Source organism: Saccostrea echinata, unplaced genomic scaffold (assembly GCF_033153115.1).
Source record: "Saccostrea echinata isolate AGI-Se365-2 ecotype Australia unplaced genomic scaffold, CSIRO_AGI_Sech_v1 ptg000036l, whole genome shotgun sequence".
In the NCBI taxonomy this organism is placed as follows: domain Eukaryota; kingdom Metazoa; phylum Mollusca; class Bivalvia; order Ostreida; family Ostreidae; genus Saccostrea; species Saccostrea echinata.
The window spans coordinates 7,291,439-7,305,837 of NW_026889785.1; positions in this window are offsets into that span (position 1 = coordinate 7,291,439).

Here is a 14,399-nt window from a genome sequence, read left to right on the forward strand (position 1 = left end):
AAAGACATTTTATTGTTTATATTTATATCTGTATAAATAATCATTAAAAGTAGGATTAAAAAGATTAATTATTGTATTATTGATATGTATGTCATAGTACGTTTCATTGATAGAACAGCCACTGATCAAGAAATCCGTACAGGTGATATGCCTAGTAATGTTCATGAACTGATAAACGGCAATGGTTTTCTTAAGAAATAAAGGAGAAAATATTCAGTGGATGTAAATATTTATTAATTAATTTGTATATATACCTAGAAATATTTTGAGGTGAATATTTTGATAGTCAAACTAATTTAAATATCTATTGATTATGAGATAGGTATTTGTAAAGAACAAATCCTGATTATTTTACTTATTGTACATAGGTAACACCATAAGTAAAGAATATAAATAATTGAAATTGGAGAAAGTTCAATTCCATAAATTGGTATGTCTATCTGTATATATATTTTTTATGATTTGTAAAGAAACATACAAGAAAGACAACTCTTCACAAGACTGTCAAGAGTAATTATGTTGTAAGAGTTAACTCCCTTGTATAGAATATCTTCATTTTATCATATTGAGTGAAATTGATAAATATGATAATTAATTGTAAAAGGGAAGACAGATAATTTGTTATATTTTTATGATCAGAATATTAGATAATTGATATACTTTATGTACATATTTTTATGACGCAATTTGTATATTGCAGGACATATCCATTTTCCATTTTCCCATAAATTCCATATATTCTACCATTGATTAACTGGACATGTCACCGTAATAAGCATGTAGTTAAAAGCTACAACTGTGTTTTCTATCACTGCCGGGAATACCCGCTACAACAAAATCATTTGGATAACATCCTGTTTATTGTACCGCCAAGGATGCTATTTTGTTTTTTTAGTAAATGGATGAAAATAAACCCAAATTTCATATGCATACAATAATTAAAATAGTGTTAATTGAATGATCAAAAAAGTGAACAGTGGTTTTAATGTCTAAATTTATTGAAACTATGAATTTTTTCTTCCTTTGTTTTAAATTAATTAATTTTTTTTGATAAAGTTAATATAATTGGAGCAAAAGATAAGGGCATGAGAAATGATACACTTAGGTATTTGTAATTAGATACACTATATGACACAACAGTGCATTTACATATAAATAAATTTCGTTTGTTTATAAATTAAACCTTATTGCGTGGCATTATTCATTTTTAAATGTTACGGTATCATTTTTATTTTTTATTTTTACTTTTTGCTGGAATCTAACTAAGATTGCAGCTAGATGAAATATTTCATTACAGGTATATTAAACCACAAAGCAACATATTTGGTCTTTGTTCGCAAATGTATACGAATCACACGGTTTTGTTTTAGAAGGAAATTGGCTATTTCAACACCCCACTCCACTCCCAAAATACTCAATGTGCCCAAAATTAGCAAAATTCTGGATCCACTCCGAATTCCGTTCTATCAACAGTGAACTAATTGTTGAGACGATTACATGCACAGCATTAATATTCCTGCAAAAATAAAAATATGAAACAAGCCATCTCAATTACACATCTAATAAAAATTAATCCTGTGTATACTATCAATAATTATCATTCCAGGCACAAAAGTAAAAGGCTGCTAAATTAAGTTTGTCAAGTAGGTCACGTCTGCTGCAGTTTGGAGATCTTGTCTGCGGCTTTAGAACTTGTCTGCGGCTTTAGAGATACTGGAGGCACATAATGCCCGCTGTGATAATCAGTCTTGCTCGCATATGAACATATACATTATAGGGTTTACATCAGTTGTCTGTATCAATCTAATTGTGTGTTCTCTGTATATACTGACATGCATTTAAACGTATATCTGAGTATTAATCCCGTAATTATGGGACTCATATTGTCGAAGCATGGTGTTTATGCATTGTTATAATCACGAGGATATCTTCAGCCTTTCCCTACAACCTGATGAAAATGACGTATCTAAGCTATTTTAGAAGCGAGTTTCCTATCTTAAAATTAGAATATATGTACTATTTTCTTATTCGCAATATCTGTAAATCTATTTTCTTACATAAATATTTACGCCTGCCGTTTACTGAGATTATACGTTACATTTTTAAATCCTTATACCCTGCTCAATTTGTAGGTTAAAACTCTAATTTCAACCTTTTTCCCATTTTCACAACATCCTGCATTTAATCGAGGACACCCCCTTGGTAGCTGTTTGTCATTTGTATGTATTGATGCGCCTCTGGCGCGCTGACTATGAGGAGTTGATAAAATCAACTCCCAAAAAATCTCGAATGGGACGTAAAACAACATACAATCAATCAACAATGATTACCTGGTTTATTCAAAAAGAGAGTGTGGTTTAATGCAGTGTGTTTTAATGACACAATGGGTGTGCTTCTGCTTTATTTGTTATTATAGTTCTTAAATAAAAAAGCAATATATATATTGGTGATTGATGGATTAAGGAGAAATCCAAACCTGCTCCTTCCACTGCTCCCTCGCTCTCCCTTCTCGAAAGATATCCTCCAAGGGAGGGTTTGTGAATTTCTCCTTCCCCTCCTTAGTGATGTGCTCAGCAGCAACATAAAACAGCTGAATATATATTAGGATATGCCTACATTGACATATATATAAAATATGAAAAATATTTTTGATGGTGTTAATTGTGAACATTACTATGTTGTATGGATGGAAGAAATTTTTAAAGAAATCAAAGGTATGGCAGTTTATAATCAAATTTTTGCAGCTTTTCCTTAAAAAAAATTGAAATCACGAAAATTTACACATCGTAATTAGTAATTATAAAACTATACATACCACAGAGTACTCCGATAGTCGGATTCCTCCATTCTCTTTTAATGAGAAATTTTGAAGAAGGAGGAATTTGGATGTTGGGGAGTTCAGTTTTGCAATGAACTTGTCTGGAGTACTGAACTCGTGAAGCTGGCTGTAGCTAGAGGACTTGGAAAGCACATTGGTTATTCCATATGTTTTCCCTTCCATTCCAATTCTCTTTTCAGTGCTTTCAACTACGTATATTTTCATTCTTGTTCCCTGACACTTTATTTAAACAGACATTTTGTAACCATGGCCAGAAAAATGTAAGAAGAGCACATACGACATGACATTCCGTGGGTGTGTGACGGTATGTATATCGTTCTTCTGCACATATTATCGTCAGTGGTAATATGTACCTATCCTCACTACACATCTTGTATGTTATTTCATACAATGCAATTGTGAGACTGGTACACATGGTAGCTTTTCTATTTGATGCAGTGATAAGTGCAGCATTACACACCTTTCCTAAGTTTTGTGGTTTTAATACAAAATTGACATTTTATATATGTAACATCTATGGGTCTGAAAATGTGCTTTTAAAACAAAAACAAGGAAAAAATCCTGATTCAGAAATGGCTCTTATAACATCCCAGTTTTTTATTTTGTAAGCAATGCATGACGCTGAATAATGAGGCATGACTTGCTTGTGTATTCAAGATTGGTATTGATATTTTACTAAAAACTGTTGACAGAACATAAAAAGAAACGTTCAAACAAGAGCCCCATTGGCCACAACGCTCACTTGAGTCACTTTGGGCCCACTATTAAAGTGTATTTTATTCCAATATTTTGATTAAAAAAAGTTACTGAGTGTGCCTGCTCTAAATCAATGTTTTGGAATGATGTGTAGGATGATAATATCCTTGAAAAGCGAGAATACTGTTATGGAGTGTGTTTAAGCTTTATAAATTATTCAGCATAAATTGAACAAATTTGGTCCATTTTTGCTCTCTCTCTGCAAAGTAACAGAAAATCCAAATCGTTCATGATGTCAGAGAAACAAAAATTGCCAATAATCTACATCCAAACTATAATACATTTTGCTATCCAAAATTTTTCTTATATATATTTAAGCACATTTAAAAAACAAAAAATCAAAGTTTGACTTTTATGGGGACAAAAGTGTGCATAAATTGTATGCAGTTCTTTGTTTTTACAACTGGAAAATTGCTTCATTTATCATTTCCAAAAAAAAAATCTTGAAACTTGTAATTTTCCAACTTCAAGTTGTGTTCTGCAATGATGTATACAATTATATAAACTTCGATTTATTACGCAGTACATAGATTAAAATACAGTGTGTCCCAAAACATATGCTACATTTTTAAACTGTTATAAAATTTTAACAACTTAAGTTACATTTATGAAATTTACTACATATAACAAAATTGTTTTAAATTTTTTGTCAAGCATACATTTGTCACAGTTTCCTTATTAATCACCAAAAACTTTCTTTGGAATAACATACGTCATTTTACAATATATGTTCCAAATGACGTCCGTTTGCCTTTAACATTGTTTGAATACAATTTCTGAAGTTTTTTTTACCACAGCTTTACATGTAGCAACAGAGATTGATCTTATTTCTCGTGTAATTGCTGTTTTTAGGTCCCCTGTTGTTTGTGAGGAAGGAGAGTACACTCTGTCTTTTAGATATCCCCACAAGAAAAAATCAAGGGGGTTCATATCGGGGGAGTGCGCTGGCCAAATATGTTCGGTACGATAAGAAATGTATTGATGACCAAACGTGTTGTCAAGCCACTGAAGAGCACAACCTGCAGTGTGTGGTGTAGCACCGTCCTGTTGAAACCACACATTATCCAAATTTACAACTTTTCGTCTTAGGGCTGGTAGAAATTTAGATTTCATCAACTTTAAATATCATTCAGAATTTACTTGTCACTGTATTGCATTCGGTGTCCTCGAAGAAAAAAGGGCCAATTATTCCGCTTGAACTTAACGCAGCCCATGCAGTAACTTTCTCACAGTTTAGAGGTTTTTCCACATAAAAATTGGGTTTCGCCGAACCCCAGAATCTAAAATTCTGTTTATTGACAGCATTATTAAAAATGGAAGTGGGCTTCATCAGAAAACCATATGGCACCTGTTAAATTTTCAGAGTTAGGTCTACTTAAAATCCAATTGGCAAACTCTAAACGACTTCTGATGTCTGTCTCTTTCAAATGCTGCATCACACTTATCTTGTACGGAAACAATTTTAAATCAAATTTGAGTATTCTATGAAGACTAGATTTACTAACGGTGCCATTTAGTTCATGCAGTACCCGTCTAACTGATTTTTGCTGAGTTTCAGTAATAACTCAATAATCAATGGCATCAATGTTCTCTTTAGTACGGACACTCCTTAGTCTCCCAATACCAGAATTGTGTCTTGTGTCATTTATGGTGCCTTTAACTTGAAACATCCTCACAAGTCTGTAAATTTGCATTCTGTTGAGCACTTTCACTCCAGGATGTTGTTTTCTCATGGTTCTAATGTCTAAAGTAGTAGATTTACACTCATAGTAAAGTTTGACAATTTCTACCAGCTGTTCACATGAAGGTTCCATCTTAAAAATGTGATGACGTCATTATGACGTCATAATTACCTGACTATTTAACAGATTTTCCCGAAATTTTGTCAAATAAAATTTATACTAATACACTAGATGTTGACAAAATATCTTTGTAATTGCTTTAGGTATGATAAAGTTATAGATAATTAAAAGTGTAACATATGTTTTGGGACACCCTGTATCTTATGGGTTTTTTTTCTTTTTACCATTTTTCTTTTTCTTTGTTTAATCATATTCCTCATGACCAGTCTTTGTTTCTGGTTTTTTCTTTTGTTTCTTTTTCTCTTGAGGCTGTTCCACCTTCTTTTCCCCAGATTTTTCTATCTGTTCCTTGCTTTTTTTTCTGTTGGGCTTTCTGCTTCTGGTTTTTCTTGGTAGTGGGATCATTTTTTCTTTCAGCTGCAGATAGAATTCTGGACATTAAACAATTATTTATGGACATGTTAACACAATGACTACATGTTGATAACAATACAACTACTTGTACTGTATTCACACCTTTCTGAATCTCAAGAAAGACCTTTTTCTCCCTTAGTGCCTTTTCTTTATCATCTGTAAAACAATTAAGAAAAGCTGCTAAAAATATTGCTCAAGTTAAAGTTCAAGTTATTCACCCAAACCAAAATATTGGTACATGGGGTTTATAAATAACATATAAGCATTATATACAAACTGGTCAGAGGTACATCTACAAAACTAACACCCCCCCCCCACCCCCCTTGACAGATGATTGAAAAAGAAAATAAATAAATATACATCAAGGAGGACAGTCAAACATATTAAACATAGTAAATTTCTCTGAAGGAGAAGTGATGGGACAAATAACATATTGTGCAGAAATGGTCTTTATATTAATCTGTAAATTTTCCATTGAGTTTCTGAAATTTTTTGGTTCTCACCAGTTATTAACAAAATCTTGGCATTGTAGTACTCATTATCATCATATTTTGCCAAACAGTGGTCACCCTCCTCTAGTTCTTCCTCATCATGTCCCTCATTGCTGCGTAGATCATTCAGTTTTTTAATAGCTATGATACCATCATCTGTAAACTTGATGATGGTCCACTGAACTGCAATAATAAGGAAGAAAAATCATATCATGCCTTTCCATAATTTAATTGTATTTTGTAAATATAATAAGAGTTATGTTAATGCAATCCTGTACCCAATATATAAGTTAAAGTTTTACTGTTGACTATAATCCAGGCAGGCCATCGTTACTGATTACATTTTGACAAATAATTTTAATCTGAGTTTACTTTTTATCGTAAAAAAAATATGGGATATGAGCCATGGCTTTAATGTGGTCTTATTTAGCCAATTGGTACCTCATCTATCCTTGGTTGCATCATGTAAACCACAATTAAGCCAGATGAGTTACCTCAAAGACAATATCGCTGCACCCTGTATTTCATGTGTACAAGCTGCCAATTTCCCATAAAACAAGCAACATATGATTATGTAAGGGTGATTTTTTATGAATTGTTTTCAGATGAGTTCAAAGTTGAAAATTATCACTGCATCCAAGTGCAATTTTCTGCACTTTCTGGGAAAAATGCTAATTTAAGAAATAAGTTTGATTTGGTAGCTAAATAAAGCTACTTCAGGTGGGTAAATGAAGCTATGTAGGTAATTCAAGCTACGTAGCTAAATCTAGTGATTGTACCAGACCTGATATTTTGTAACGTGTAACGAGGATGTACCATAAACTAAAGCATATCTTTAGGGGAAAATCGCATACAAAGTAACATAATTATCTATTTACGCTCTTAAATCCATTCACACAGTCACCTACCAGGACGTGTCTTCAATGATCATAAGCTTAACTTGCCGTTTCTCTATCCTTCCAATTGCAGATTCTGCCGCCTATTTCCTATTCGAAAAAGACCGCAAAAGGTGCGAATGCGCAGAAATCAATGTAGTTAACTATAGTGATAAGTCGTGAAGGTATCCAGTGGTTTCGACTCAATGACATTAGGAACCATATACTTAAGTCAACAGAAAATGCTATAAAAATCAAAAATGCATGAAAAAAGAGAACTACCAATCACATTTCACATTCCTTAAAAAAAATGATGTTTAGTGTTTTTACTTTATTATAAATTTAAGGAATATATTTTAGGGCCAAATAGTTTTGGTCTGAACTGTCAATGGAACTAGCTGTCTGAAATTCGGAAAACCTCTGATGCAGTCTATTGTAACTGTGAGCAAACTTTCGAGTAAAAGTGTTAAACATTTCTCGAAGCTGTGTAGAAAGATCTAAGATAAATCACTTTATTTCTAGCTAACGTTATGCTAACGTTCGCCCATATCATGAACAGTAAGATATATAAAAGCGGTCAGAAGATATAATATGCAAGCTCTTATCATCGCCGAGGAAATTCGGTAAGATTGCATTTATTTTATGCACTCATTACTTAGGTGAATTGTTATGTTATTTTTTCATGTAAGATACCTTTACTGTGGAATGTAAATCATTCAGAATTGACCTTAACTTCAAAACAAACTTCATTTGCAGACGAAGGTGTTAATTAGTCTCCATTTGACAGAAACAGATAATGCTTTGGATTTTCTTCAAGAGAAAAGTTAATTAATCCCATGGGACTAGTTGCAGCTTTCAAAGTTTACAATAGGAACATTCTCAGCAGTTATCTCTCTTTGCCCTCGCATTCATTCAAATGTAAAGTTAAGGAATCTACCCCACCACCCCAGCTCCAAGGTTGACATAGAGAACCAAACTTAGGATCAAAATATGTCTTACTGCCTCTTCAACCAACATACCAAATTTGAACTTAATTGGTCAAGTACAAAAAAAGTTACTGAAAAAAACCCAGAAAATTTGTGGACGGAAGAATGACATACGGACAGACAGACAGAGTGATTACTATGGGGCACCCGCAAATCCTTGTGGGGCCCTAACAACTGTTTTGTTAATATGGCTTGCTATGACTCATTCATTTACATCACAGATGCTTGCCGACACATTAACAGTAATTAACTTACATTTGTTAGTAGGGTTCCCTGCATTGAAAAAGTGTTTATAGGTTTAAAAGATTTTCTGGATACTTGAAGTCAACCTTTATAAAGCATTACTACTGCTCATTTTTGAGATTGAAGCAGATGAAAAAGTATGTCCAAATGGAATTTGTGGAAAAACCTTAAAAAAATTCAAAAGAATATTTTTTAGAATTGCCAATATTATCTCAGTTAAATGCTATGTTTGCTAGAAAAGAATTTAAGGAGGGTTTGAAATACAAGTCACAAAGGGTTAAACGGAAAGAAAACATTATTTAAAACATTTATCAGTGTGAAAATTACAAACTGCTATTTGGAGAGAAAAAAGCTTTGAATGAAAACAATGAAAGCCATTTATCATTCATATTGAATACAGATGGAATACCATTCTTCAAATCTAGTAAAACATCCATTTGGCCAATTTTTCTCATGGTTAATGAGCTACCATACCGAATGCGAAAATCTAGAGAAAATATGCTTATGTGTGGTCTGTGGTTTGGGATATCCAAACCAGATATGAATATGTTTTGCAACTTTTTTCATCAAAGTTTAATGAATTTGCAAAAGGGGGTTATAATTGAACCTAATGGAACAGATCAGTCTTATAAATGTTATGGGTTTCTGTACTCTGTGTCATTTGACATTCCTGCCCAAAATGTTTACAATCTGGCAAAAATTTAAGAACTCCAACTGGAGGCAATATCAGAATTTTTCCATGTCAAGAAGCTGATTCAGTTGGGCCAAAGAGAAATGCACATGGTATGATTGAAGATGCAAACAAATGTTCATCTTCTAAAGTAGGACATATTAATGGCATAAAAGGGCCCTCAATCTTGATGTTGTGTCCTAAGTATGACCCCGAACAAAATGTGTCTATAGATATTTTTGGGTATTATGCGTATGTTGATGAAGTTGTGGTTTAATGTCTCACACAGTCTGCATTCATTTTCACTTTACAGGTATCTTGATATTATTGATGAAAGATTGTTGAATATTAAACCCTCTCATTTTGTTACACGTATGCCAAGATCAAATGCAGACAGCTTGAAATTTTGGAAAGCAGCAGAATACCGGTCATGGTTTTCTATTATTCTGTGCCTTGTATTGCAGATTTCATGCACCCTAGATTCTTGTACCATTACTGTGCTTTATTAGAGGCCATTTATCTGTTGAACCAGTCAAGTATTTCTGCTGAGGATATTGTTAAAAGTGAGCGTTTATTGAATTATTTTGTCTTTTTGTTTCCTTGCTTTTATGGTGAGAGATACATGACCATAAACATGCACTTCTTACCTCACCTTCCTGATATGGTGTCCAAAATTGGACCATTGTGCATTGTGGGCCATTTCATGTTTTCCATTTGAGTCTGCTAATGGTGAGCTTTTAGAGCTATTCCATCTTACTCAGTTTATAGATACTCAGAAAATAAATGCAGTACCTGTTTTTCAGATGTTGCCATCATTGTCAAACTTGAGAATCTCACCAAGAGCAAATCAGTTAGTTCACTGTTAAGAAAGAATCCCCCAAAAATGTCACATTTTCATCTTTGTGGCAAAGGCTATGAAAAAGAGATTTGTGAAAGGGAAATACAAATGATTTTGAGAGAATCACAATTACCAGTTTGTAAATTTGTATTTCACAGTAGAGCTAAGCTGAGAGGTATTATGTATCATTCACTTGATTATACCAGAACAAAATGTAGAAATTCTTACACTGTTAAATTTAAAAACAGCAAAGGCTTAATCGGTTATGGTTTTGTTTGTTGGTATGTAGAATGCTGCCACGACTATAACACAAATGGAAACAATATTTTTTCTGTGCAAGGAAAACAAATGTATTTTTGATTTCCATCATTTGAGACTTGAAGCAGGTAACTGTATAAAATCAAACTTTTTTAGATTTGTCCTTGCCCAGTATTCACTTCATGGTAAACAGTGATGTAAAATGCATTGTTCCAGCTCAAAACATTTTAGATTTGTGTTTGTATATAGAAACTGATAAGCTGATGTTAGTTTGTGATGAGCCGAATCATGTTGAGATTAATCTCTGAATGCATGTTAATTAGATATACACATGTACCAATTTATTAATACTTATGTCATGATGTGCTGTATTCCATTAATTTCCCTTGCAATTTTTACTTAATGTCACCATTTATTTACCTCGAATATATTTCTTGTTGTAACTTGAATTTATTTTGAAGATATTGAAAACTGAACCTGATGACTGCATTGTTTATATGGATATTGGAATTTATTGGAATGCTTTTTATACCCCCGCAACTAGTTGCGGGGGGGGGGGGGGTTATGATGTTTTTGACCCGTCCGTCAGTCAGTCAAGTCTGTGAGTCAGTCCTGTTTTTTTGTCAGCGCAACTCCTCCTAAACCGCTGCTCAGAATTCCGTCAAACTTTGCAGATATTTAGGACACAATGTATAAATGTGCATATTACCAGGAAATTCCGATTTTTTCTGGGAATTTCGCCACTCTTCAACTTAGATTTTTGGCCATATCTTGAATATAGAGATGAACAGTTTGTCAGCGCAACTCCTCTTAAACCGCCGCAAAGAATTTCGTCAAACTTTGCAGATATTTAGGTCACAATGTGTAGATGTGCATATTACCAGGGAATTCCGATTCCTTTATTTTTCTGGCAATTTCGGCACTTTTCAACTTAGATTTTTGGCCATATCTTGAATATAGAGATGAACAGTTTGTCAGCAACTCCTCTTAAACCGCCGCACAGAATTTCGACAAACTATGCAGATATTTAGGACACAGTGTGTAGATGTGCATATTACCAGGATATTCCGATTCCATTATTTTGCTCTAAGAGTTTTGCCTATTATTGAAGAAACTTTCCAGCTAGGTAATAAGGAAATCCACTGGAATCAGCCTTTGTAATGAAATTTTATGTGAAATATTTTATGACCTTAAAAGACCCCTACTGATTTACAGATAAAAATATTAATGACTTAACACACACACACAAAATCTTGGATAGTTCTCCCCCCCCCCCCCCCCCTCAAATTGGTGCTTTGCCTTAAATAATTTCATAAGTACAGTATATAAACAAATTCATATGACTACATCATAATTTTGTTTCCAGCAATTATTTTTGTTTCCATCAATTATTTAAATGTGTAAGTTGTCATGTGTTGGACATTGACTTACATTCATTTACAAATCGAAATCACTGAGGAATTTAAATAACAGTTTGTCAGCATAACTCCTGCACTTAATTTCCTGAAAATTTGTAGGTATTTCAAACATAATGTATAGATTTGTATATTACCAAGAAATTTTGATTCCATTATTTATCTAGAAACTTCAGCCCAATAAAATTTGTAACATACAAAGATTTGAATGTCCTTATATGCAAGAAGTTTTGATGTGATTTTTTGCAAGTAATGCCCCTTTTTGAATTATACTGTGTATTTAAAATGCACTATGCCATCCAGTACGTGTTGCATTGTCGAGTTTTGGGGGAGCGTGGGGTATGTGAGCTTGCTCACTTTTTCTTTCATTCTCTGCACAATAAATAAGATGTATTTTATTTAAAACTTTATTTTCCTGTTCTCTTTTAAATATGGCTATTACTGATGTATGTTGTTTGATTCTCCAAGCTGGAGTGAATTTAAAGTTTGTATGTTTCACCTATCATAGATGACAAAGTTAACAAACCATATCAGGATCATACAATCAATACTGACAAAGTTTACAAATCATATAAAACTCATGATTCTTACCAGAGAAGTTAACAAATCATGTGTAACTCGTGTTGAGTTTAAAGACAAAGTTAAGAAATCATATCAAAATCACAAACTTTTAGCAGTTAAGTTAACGAATCATTTCAAACTCGTGTTCCTCTGTCTTCTAAGTTAATGGCACATACCAGAATCGCTAGAAAATCATATCAGACTCGTAGCCAAGAAACAAACCAAATTAGAATCATACTTCCTTATTTGTCATCTATGATTTGTGTATAATCCATTTAACGGACCATGTCTAAATCATAGTTCAAAATCATGAATTTGTGAGTTTGATATGATTTCTATGTGATTTTGGCATGATTTGTTAAGAAAAGTTTTTGTTTGGGTTTTCACCGTACGCATTATCACATTTTTGAATAATGGAGTTTCAATAAAATATAAAACTGTTTAACTAGCTGCATTTTATGGGGGCAGCATAGTGAAAAGTTTAGAGTTTCAACTACACAGTCATGGCTCAAAATCTGGGAAAGATTTCTACAGGAGATGGTATCCCACCGTGGGACGTGGAGACCGGTCCTTCGGATGAGACCGTATAAACCGAGGTCCCGTGTCTCAGTAGGCGCTGGCACGAAAAAGATCCCTCACTGCCCAATGGCCGTAAGTGCCGAGTATAGGAAAAAATTTGCAGCTCTCCACCGGCAAGTCGTGGCGTCTCCATATGAGTGAAAAAATCTCGAGAGGGACGTTAAACAACATACAAACAAACAGGAGATGGTAAAGATACATCAGGTAGAGTGCACACTCTTACACCTAAAGCACAGACACGATACCTAGAAGAAGTTCACAGGTATACAGTTATACTTTCACGCTTCTCAGAGGATATCAAAAGTGTTTTGCTAGAATGTGCTTCATGTTCAAAAGAGATCTATGTGCTAAGGTCATTGAAGGAAAAACTTGAAGACAGTTTGAAACGTTACAAAGATTTTCATGAAGAATTCAGTAATTACCTCAATAGAACATACACAGCTGATAGCTTGGATGATTTAGACTCTCTACAGAAGGAATTTAGTGAGCTGGATAAGAAGGTACATAGCGCATTAATGAAAGTACAAGATGACTTTGTTCAGTTGGAAGCTATTTCAAAAACATCTCATAGGACGGCCAGTTCTAGATCTACAACTCTTAGTAGACGTTCACTACAGATAGCTGAAGAAGCCAAAACTCAATTAAAAATTGCTGAATAGTCTGTACAACTTAAAAAACAACAATCTAAAATCGCCTTAGAAGAAAAAATACACAAAGCTCCAAGTCAGCAGCAACAAGAAGATTTAGATACAAAATTAGATCTACTGCAAAAAAAGGAAGAACTTGACATTGCTAATATTCGTTTGAAATATGAGAAAATATTAAACATCAAGATTCAAAACCCAGTGTTCCTAGTGTATCTGGTGAGCAGAAAACCAAAAAAAAAAAAAAAATTGCTGACAATCTCAAATTAAACCCCAATGCTGAGCCATTCCTATTTAATAGTGGATCTCTTACAAACTCTTAACAAGAAATAGAAAATTATGCTGTACATACTTCAGACGTCTACCAGTACCCTCATCAGAAATATGTTGACAATTACCGTTCACCGTTGCTGCATATACCAACACGATCAACTGTGAATTTATCATACACAAAACTATTCAGATGCCTCGAATTTCCTTCTCAAGAAAAACTTACTGTTGGAAAGCTTTCAGAAACAACGTTCTGACGACAAACCAGATAGATATGTAGTGTGGAAAACACAGTTTAAGATTATGGTGTCAGAAAAAAGGTGTTCTCCACTAGAAGAATCAACTCTTTTGACTATCTGTACAAACAAAAATTCAGAAGCCCACAGACTGATTATGAAGCTTTACAGCTTCCTGTGCGGGTAATCCAAAATCATGCCTATTTAACGTCTGGAAACGTATGGATGAAAGATTTGGATCTCCTGAGTTAATAGAATCATGTTTGGAATCTAGACTGCAAACTTTAAAAGATTTCAGAGATCACAAGAAGCCGTATGCACTACATGACCTACTTTGTGAGGTACAAGCCGTAAAAGGTATTCCAGAATACAGTGTGATGTTTTCTTACCTTGATTCATCTCTTGGATTGAAACCTATAGTTCAGCGACTTCCTCGATATCTCCAAGAGAAGTGGATTAATCGTGTGGTTCATTACAAGAAAGAACACTGTAACCTTCGACCTTTCAGTGAGTTTGTGACAT